The sequence below is a fragment of the Mastomys coucha genome, unplaced genomic scaffold (genome assembly GCF_008632895.1).
Source record: "Mastomys coucha isolate ucsf_1 unplaced genomic scaffold, UCSF_Mcou_1 pScaffold22, whole genome shotgun sequence".
Taxonomy (NCBI): Eukaryota; Metazoa; Chordata; class Mammalia; order Rodentia; family Muridae; genus Mastomys; species Mastomys coucha.
Window position 1 is genome coordinate 140554477 of NW_022196905.1, and position 7908 is coordinate 140562384.

The following is a 7908-nucleotide window of genomic DNA, read 5'->3' on the forward strand; positions in this document are numbered from 1 at the left end:
GTGTTTCATAAAATTAATGTGAAGGCTCCAGGACAGCATCTCATCTCTGCCACTGACCCCTCAGATACCATTGGGTCTGCTGATCCATGTGACCCAAGCTGACCTGGAACTCACTTTGTAGCTCAGGCTGGTCTCAAACTTAAACAATCTGCCTACTTCAGCCTCTTTTGCTATTTTATTATTTTATTTTATGTATATGAATGGGCTCCACATATGTGATTTTATGATTGCTTTAAGTTATGGATGGTTGTGAGCCATAATGTGGGAATCCAACCCAGGTCCTCTACAAGAGCAATAAGTGCCCTTAAACACTGAGCCATCTCTTCACCCTACTCAATACTTTAACATTGGTTCTCATTGGACAACGTCCAAAGACACAACAGCTACCCATTATAGCCATCTTGGCTTGGGGCTAGTACCTGCCCCACACTTGTCTGGTGTTGGGGAGCCAGCACAACGGACTGTTGGTTCAGTTTTTATTACAGTTTTGATTCTTTGGATAGTTTGGATGTGCATTAATGAGTATTCCTTATAACCTTTTTAAAAATGTGGTGGGAGGGGACAAGCATAATGTTTATGGTATGTGTCTTACCTATGTGGCATTGAGTGGTACATTTTTAGCACCCATTTTTGGTCATTCTCAGATTTGATGCTTAGAATCCATGTTTTTCTTTCTTTTTTTTCTTTCTTTTTTTTTTTTGCTTGCTTTTTAGTTGTAGGGCTGGCAAGCTGGTTTCATTTGGAACTTGCTCGTGTGAGCTTTACTTTGATTGAGTCTTCCAAGCTTTGAAAAACTGATCCATTCAGCAGATATGTAGTGGGTCTCTCTGTGTGCTACTGTTGGAAGCCTTGGGAAGGCAAATGTGAGTGAAACATTGTTATTTGAGGAAATATTTACTGAGAAAAGAAACTTGTCAAAAATATAGCAATTTAATAAGTACTGTAATGTTAATTGTAATGCAGGGAAGGAAGCTCTGAATTTCTTTGGGATTTTATGGAAAACCTCTTGAAGACAGCAGTATTGGGTTGACTCTTAGAAGATGTGAATAGCTCTTCAGGCGGTCATCTAGAGTGGAATAGGAAAAGTATGCTTTTTATTGTTTACTGCAAAGCCCCATGGGGTTGAGGGCTTTTCTTTGCTAGCTTTTCTGACTTACTTTCTTTTCCAGTTTCTTTTCTGCTCTTGCTGTGTTGTGTGTAGTAGTTCAAGCCCCACTGATGTTCTCTTCTCCCACTGGCTGGGATAAGGTCTCTGTTATTTTTGCAGGGGAAATAGAGTTATCCAGATGTACCAAGTAGCTTATTTGTGTATTTGTAGCAGCTTTCCATCAGAGGACTGTTGAACATGCAGTCCAGGCAGCCTCTCCAATGCAGGCATCTGATTCATAAATTTCTCCTTTATGTGGAGCTGCCACACAGAGCCCAGCTTTGCCTGTGGCTCTGGATAACAGGTTGTTCCTCTCTGGCTTTGCCTCCACAGAGAGTTGGAACTAGGTTTGTAACTTATTTTCTAAATTATGTGATTGTAGGTGTGTGTATGTGTGTGGCTGTGTAAGGGTGAGTGCTGGTGCTCGCAGGGATCAGAAGAGGGCATCTGGAGTTCCAGGTGGTTGTGAGCCACCATATGGTGCTGGGAATGAATCTGAGTCCTCTGCAGGAGCAGGACTGCCTCTTAGCTTCTGAACCATCTCATCTGTCCAGCTCCATCCAGCCTGCTATTTTGACTTCTTGGTGTCAGTGATTTTCAGGAGTCATTAAAACAATTATCTGAAGTCCCAAACTGGGCCAGTGAGATGGTCGAGCAGGTTAAGAGTACTTGCTATGCAAGCTTGACCTACGTTCCAGCTTTAGAACCCATAATGGAAAGAAATAATTGACTTCTTGAAGTTGTCCTTCACCTCCACATGAAACATGCAGGCATGTGCACACACATACACACACACAAATAAAAAATTTAAAAATGTAATAAGTTCTCTAAACAAGCCCCTGCTGTCCTAAGCTGCCTTGATATAATCTTGAGATCCGTTGAAGCAGGAAAATTGCTGGAAACTCTAAGAATTGAGGTGTGTCCTAATCCATAAAACCCAACCTGTGTACTGTACTCACAGCTGTAGCCATTAACACTGTTAATGTTCCCGAACATTTCAACTATAAAGGAGCTAAGTGCCCGTTACAGGTATCCCATATCCCCCTCTCTAGCAGCTCCCTTTTGCCTTTCTGAGGGTTAAATTATATTGCATTATGTGCATATACTATACTAGTTGGACATTTGAATTATTTCCACTTTGGGGTTGCTATAAATAATGCTATTGTAAACTTTCACATATGAGTTACTCTGGATGTGTTTTCAGTTCTCTTAGGCATAAACCTGGGATTGGAACTTCTGAGTCATCCAAAGCAGCTGAACACCTGGTCTATAAATCTGTTTAGGACCAGTGTCTGCTTTTGTGTGCAGGGTTGTATTAGGTTGGCTTTGGCAAGGGCAGTGGTCACACTGTGGTTTGTCACAGTGACTCTTAAGTAGTAAGCCCTTACAGGTGCTTTTGTCAGTGCGAGCCCTTCACTCTCTCAGGCGAGTACCCCCGCCCCTGCTGAGATGGCTCTTACATGTATGTAGCCTTGCAAGTTCTATGTTGTCGTTATATGAAACATCATCTCAAAATCTCCTCACTTACTACCCACAAAACAGTTTGTCCTGCATTGGTTTATTCTGTGCACCCATAGTTAATTTTTGTATATCTTTTTGGGTTTTCAGTGAGTATTTATGGGTAAGAGAGTATAAATTTCTTCTAGGACAGCAGTTGACCTACGCTGCTGGCACATTGCCAAATGGTGACAGGTGTGTGTGTGTGTGTGTGTGTATACACCTGAAATTCATATTTGCCAATCATTGACTTTTGCAACAGTTAAGAACTTAGGACATATTATTGGAGAGTAGAAATGCAGTGCCTTCTAAAAATAGCATAGGAAGCTAAGGTGGCTGGGCTGGCTGTATCAATACCCTGAGCAGGGCTGGAAAAAAAACAAAAGCAAAGGCAAACTTTAGAATCCAAGTGGGGTGCTCAAGTTCTTTGAAACACAGCCACCAAGAACTTTAGTGCTTTTAGAAATAATACTTTACAAAGGAGACTGCTTAAATGAGGATTGAACCCATACTTCTGAAGTTAGGAGATATAATTGGTCTCTGAACCTATGTTGCTATTGAATTTGCGGTTTATTTTCCTTCATGTGATTGACTATTTAGATTAACTACTACTCAGTTACATGTTTCCCTAAAATGTGTAACATCATTATAGCCCTTGAATTAACACCTAGTATAAAGAGGAGCTCTGGAGACCTCTACCAGGTGTTGCATCTACACCCGGATTGTACATATGGCTAGAGCACTAAAGGAGTTTAACAGGAAGAAAACTTGTCAGTGTTGTAGTTTCTACTTATTTGAGGAAGATAGGGAGTAGTTAGTGAAGCATTTTTATGATTTGAAAGCTCCTGTTCTAAGGAAAGCCAGTGACTCATGGAGGTTTCAAGTCACAGGATGGATGCGTTTACTAATGCTTGTTTTCATTGTGGTGGCTTCACCCAGTGCTTTAACAGATGTCTTAGTTTCCAAAAATTGAATTTCTACCTGATTCCAAGGAAGATGTCAAGCACAGAGCTAGATAACATCTTTTTCACTGACAGCATTTTAAGTGTAAAATTACACAAGTTAATTATTTGGCAGTTCATTTTGGTTTCTCTTTGACTGAAATTCTTTCTGTATATTTGGTTCCTATAATGTATTTGGTAGTTTCTTGGGTCAGATACAGGTGACTTAATTCTTGAGGAAATTTACAGACTTCTGAGGAGTGCAGGCAGTTAGTTCCAGTAGGGGTAAGCTGCAAAGGGGTAATCTTACAAATTTTCATGGAGGTACCCAGTCTACTCTTAGGGGCTCAAGGGTGACATTTCAGATGATTAGAAGCTATGCTAGAGGATGGTCAGTGGCTACTGGTGTGGAGACAGGCAGCATCAATTTTGGATGGGCAGTGGCTATTTGGGAATAGGGATTGGAAAGGCACAGTGTAGCTGGATAGGTGTCATCAGTGGTGGCCCCAGGGTTAGTCCTTCTTTCCCTCATTCCTCCCCCTTTTCCTCCTCCTCCTCCTCCTCCTCCTCCTCCTTCTCTTTCTCTTCCTTCCTTCTTCTTCGACAGGGTTTCTCTGTGTAGCCCTGGCTGTCCTAGAACTTACTCTGTAGACCAGGCTGGTCTGCCTCTGTTTCCTGAGTGCTGGGATTAAAGCTGTGAACCACTACTACTTGGTCTCCTCTTTGCTTTTTGACAAGGTCTTGCCACGTAGCCCAGGCTGGCCTCTTAGTCCTCCAGAGTTTGCCACAATGCCTCACTCAGCATTTCTTCACTTGGGAGGAGTTGCAGTCTGGTTGAAAGGGACCACAGTAATAAGGACTAGTCAAGTTGTTCCATGATTATTTTTGAGGTGGTCTTGGGATCTTCTGAGTTAGTTATATGGAAGAAGGCTAGTGCTCCCCCCTTTGGAGACACCAAGTAGCTTGTGTAGAAGTGTGAAGGAGAAGCTTGATAAGGTGAAGCAATGGGTACATTTCCAATGCTGACCCTACAGAGGAGTGGGGTTGGGAAGACAGGCATTCAAAAAAAGTTGGGAGGAGCTGGAGAGATGGCTGCTCTTTCAGAGGACCCTGGTTTAATTCTCAGCACCCACATGGCAGTTCATAACTGTCAACAATTCAGGTTCCCTTGGATCTGACTCCCCCACACAAACATACTTGCAGGCCAAAGACCATTGCACATAAAGTAAAAATAAGTGAACTTTTTGTTGTTTTTGGACACATAGGTGTGTTTTTGAAATTTGTGTTCTGGACTTTGTATTTTCTTCTGGGGTAGTGGGGACCATTTGTGGGCTTTTAAGCAGAGAGTGATATCCTGTTTACAGAGATGGTTTGGTAAATGACTTTAGGGAACTGTGCTTAGGAAACTGTAATAATCCAGATGTGGGGTGATGGTGGCTTGGGTCAGAGAGTGAAGGGAAGAAGCAGTAGCACTAGTTGATTAGATGTGGTAGAAAGATTGGGGGAGTCAAGGCTAAGGTTGTAGTTACCACATGATATGGATAGCCAAAACAGTAAAAGAGAGCAAGCTTGTTGGTGAAGGCTATGAATGCAGTTTTAATATGTTGAGTTTTAGTACCTGTCAAACATCCAAGAAGAAATGTCTGTTAAACAGATGCATTTAGTGCCCCAAAGAGGGATCTGGACATAGACTTTGGAAATAACCAAATACTTGAGGTAGTAGCCTTTACAATGTCTTCTACTTCTTTGGGCCTCTAGTTACAGTGAGTGGTATACTTCAACATTCCTGCTGCATAATCAGGGGTCTTTGGATAATCTTTTCTTTACACTCAGTTTCTTGGCTTCAAGGGTAAACATTTTCTTCTCAACAGTTCATCCTGGGTGCTGTTCGGGCTCTACTGTCTAAGCAGCCCACTGTCATTGGAGGCTACTACCTCAAGTATTCAGGTATTTCTAAAGTCTATGTCCAGATCCCTCATTGGAGCACTAAATGTATCTGTGACAGATACTCAGCTCAGAACCCTTTTCTAACTAGAGGACAACGGAGAGAATGAATTGTCTAGGTTGACTTAAAGTATTTTAAACAAATTAAAAGCTCACCTAAAGTGACACTGAAGTTTAAATAATACCCTGGGTCTCGGGTTTGTTCTGGATGTTTTGATACTTCATGGTGGTGTTCTCTAGACATGACTAGCTTGAAATCAGGGCAGCTCTGATGACTCAAGACTTTGAGTTCCTCACTGGATGGGGCCTATTAACATTCCCTCCTGAAAGAGGAGGACTCTGAAGGCCCTGGAGCCTCTCTCCTCCCTGGTGTTGGGCTGTTGAGTGGTACAGGTACAGGTAAATTGTTTTATGTGCCTGTAAGTAACTGCAGTTAAACTTATTAGTTTACCAAACTAGACTTGGGTAGGATAATTTGATACGTTGTTGCCCTCACTGGAGTAAACAGAATTAGACTTTTCAGTAGAAGTTATGCTACACTTGGGCTTCCAGAGGCTGGATAGAAACCAAGATGAAATTGGAGGGCAGAAACATGCCACCAATGCTAAGCTCTTTCAGGATTGTGCACCCAAGTGCGTATAAAAATGTATGTCCCACTTCCATGTGGCATAGAGTGATATCCCTTCTCCGTGTGGTATAGAATGGTGTCCCTTCTCCATGTGATTGAGACTGAAGTCCTTTCTCGCTGCAATAATAACCCCTGCTGTGAGTGATTAAGACATGCAGATGAAGATGGAGAATTGGGAATGTCTCAGATGGAAGTGCCTAGATATATGGGATGGGATTCTAAGGAAGCCATGGCAGCAGTTGCATCACTTCAGCTATGGGTGATGATGACAAGGCATGCAACTAAGGCTCTGCTATGCCAGAAAGAACATGCTCATGCAAGGGAGGAATCCACAGAACACAGGTTGATCTGTTGTTACATTGGATGAAGTGGACTTGCCTTGTCTTATGACTGGGGGTGGGTAGGGAGGAGTTTACATTGTAGGTATGCTGAAGAGCTCCTCTTGGGATGGAAAAATTTGGAGTACATAGTGTCAGCGTTTTGGTGTGGAGGTAAAGGAGGCACAGCTCCCCACCGTCACTCTCAGCAGACTAAGTCGTTTGCATAGAGCTTTAGAGCCTTCAACTTAGACCAAAGTAGGATTTATGGCTGGGATGCTGAAAATAAATTTAGGATTAGCCAGCATGAAACAAAGTTGGAAATTGTTTTAAAGCTATTTTAGTATAGGTTTGAGAAAGAGGATTAGGAAAAAAAAGGTGTTCAGAGGAAAGTTAGACATACCCAAGTATGGCTAGGGCTCTTGAGGAGAGAGTTGCAGCTCATTGTTTTTACAGTGATCATATATAGGATTATGGTGGTGCTTAAAGGCTGAGCTGTTCCTGAGGGGCACATGAGATAATTGCAGTCAACAAGGTAAAAGTCTAGCCCCCTAGGGATACTAGGAAGAGGCATATCTTTACTGTTAACAGCAAAGTCTGGGGGAAAGAGATAAGACTACCCAAGGTCACATACACTTAACGTGGCTCACTGCTGTTTATTATAAAATGTTTATATATATATATATATGAAAGGAAGCTCAAATTGTGCTGAAAAACTTATTTCCCTGCTAGAGAGAACCTTTAATCAGACTCTGGGATGACAAGGTTCTTTCCTCTCATGTTCTTGTCATTCCTCTGTGTTTCTTTCCTGCCTCAATAGGAATATTTAAAGAGTCAAGAGAAAGAAAATGAGGTAAAGGTGCTAGTGAGGTAAAAGGAACTGAGTGTGAAGAGGCTGTATGTAGTGCCCAGTTCCTTGACCCAATAAGAAGACTCTGTTCACCTCAAAGTTGAGAAAGAAGCTAATTGAGCAGGATCCTTAGTACACATGAGGGCTTTGTGGCATTGGTGAGACCCATGGTGAGTGATCTTTACAAGGTAGGAGAGGCTCTGTAAGATCTGAGTGACTTATCCTGGCATGTGAATCGGGTTAGTAAAATGTTAAAGCTATCAGACAGAAAAAGAAAGGAAATAAAAGGTCCTGCTTGGTTTGGCTGTCCTCTGAGAGGCTCTACCCTGCAGTTGACTGAGACAGTTGTGAATACCCATAGCCAAACATTGGACAGAGATTGGGGACCTCTTGGAGGGTTGGGAAGGGAGGGAGGCACCTTTCAGAGGTGAAAGGGAGGGGGCCAACATGGGAAGGAATCCTGGAAGGAGAACCAAGGGTGGGCAGCATTTGGGATGTAACTACATGTCTTAGTCCGGGTTTCTATTCCTGCACAACATCATGACCAAGAAGCAAGTTGGGGAGGAAAGGGTTTATTTAGCTTA

The 7908-nt window shown here is 42.4% G+C and overlaps 1 protein-coding gene across 7 annotated transcripts in view; it reads left to right on the forward strand.

The window, feature by feature from the left end:
• Cdk8 (cyclin dependent kinase 8) overlaps positions 1-7908 on the forward strand; it is a 71248-nt gene that overhangs the window by 5089 nt on the left and 58251 nt on the right. The gene's annotated exons all lie outside the window — the stretch shown is intronic.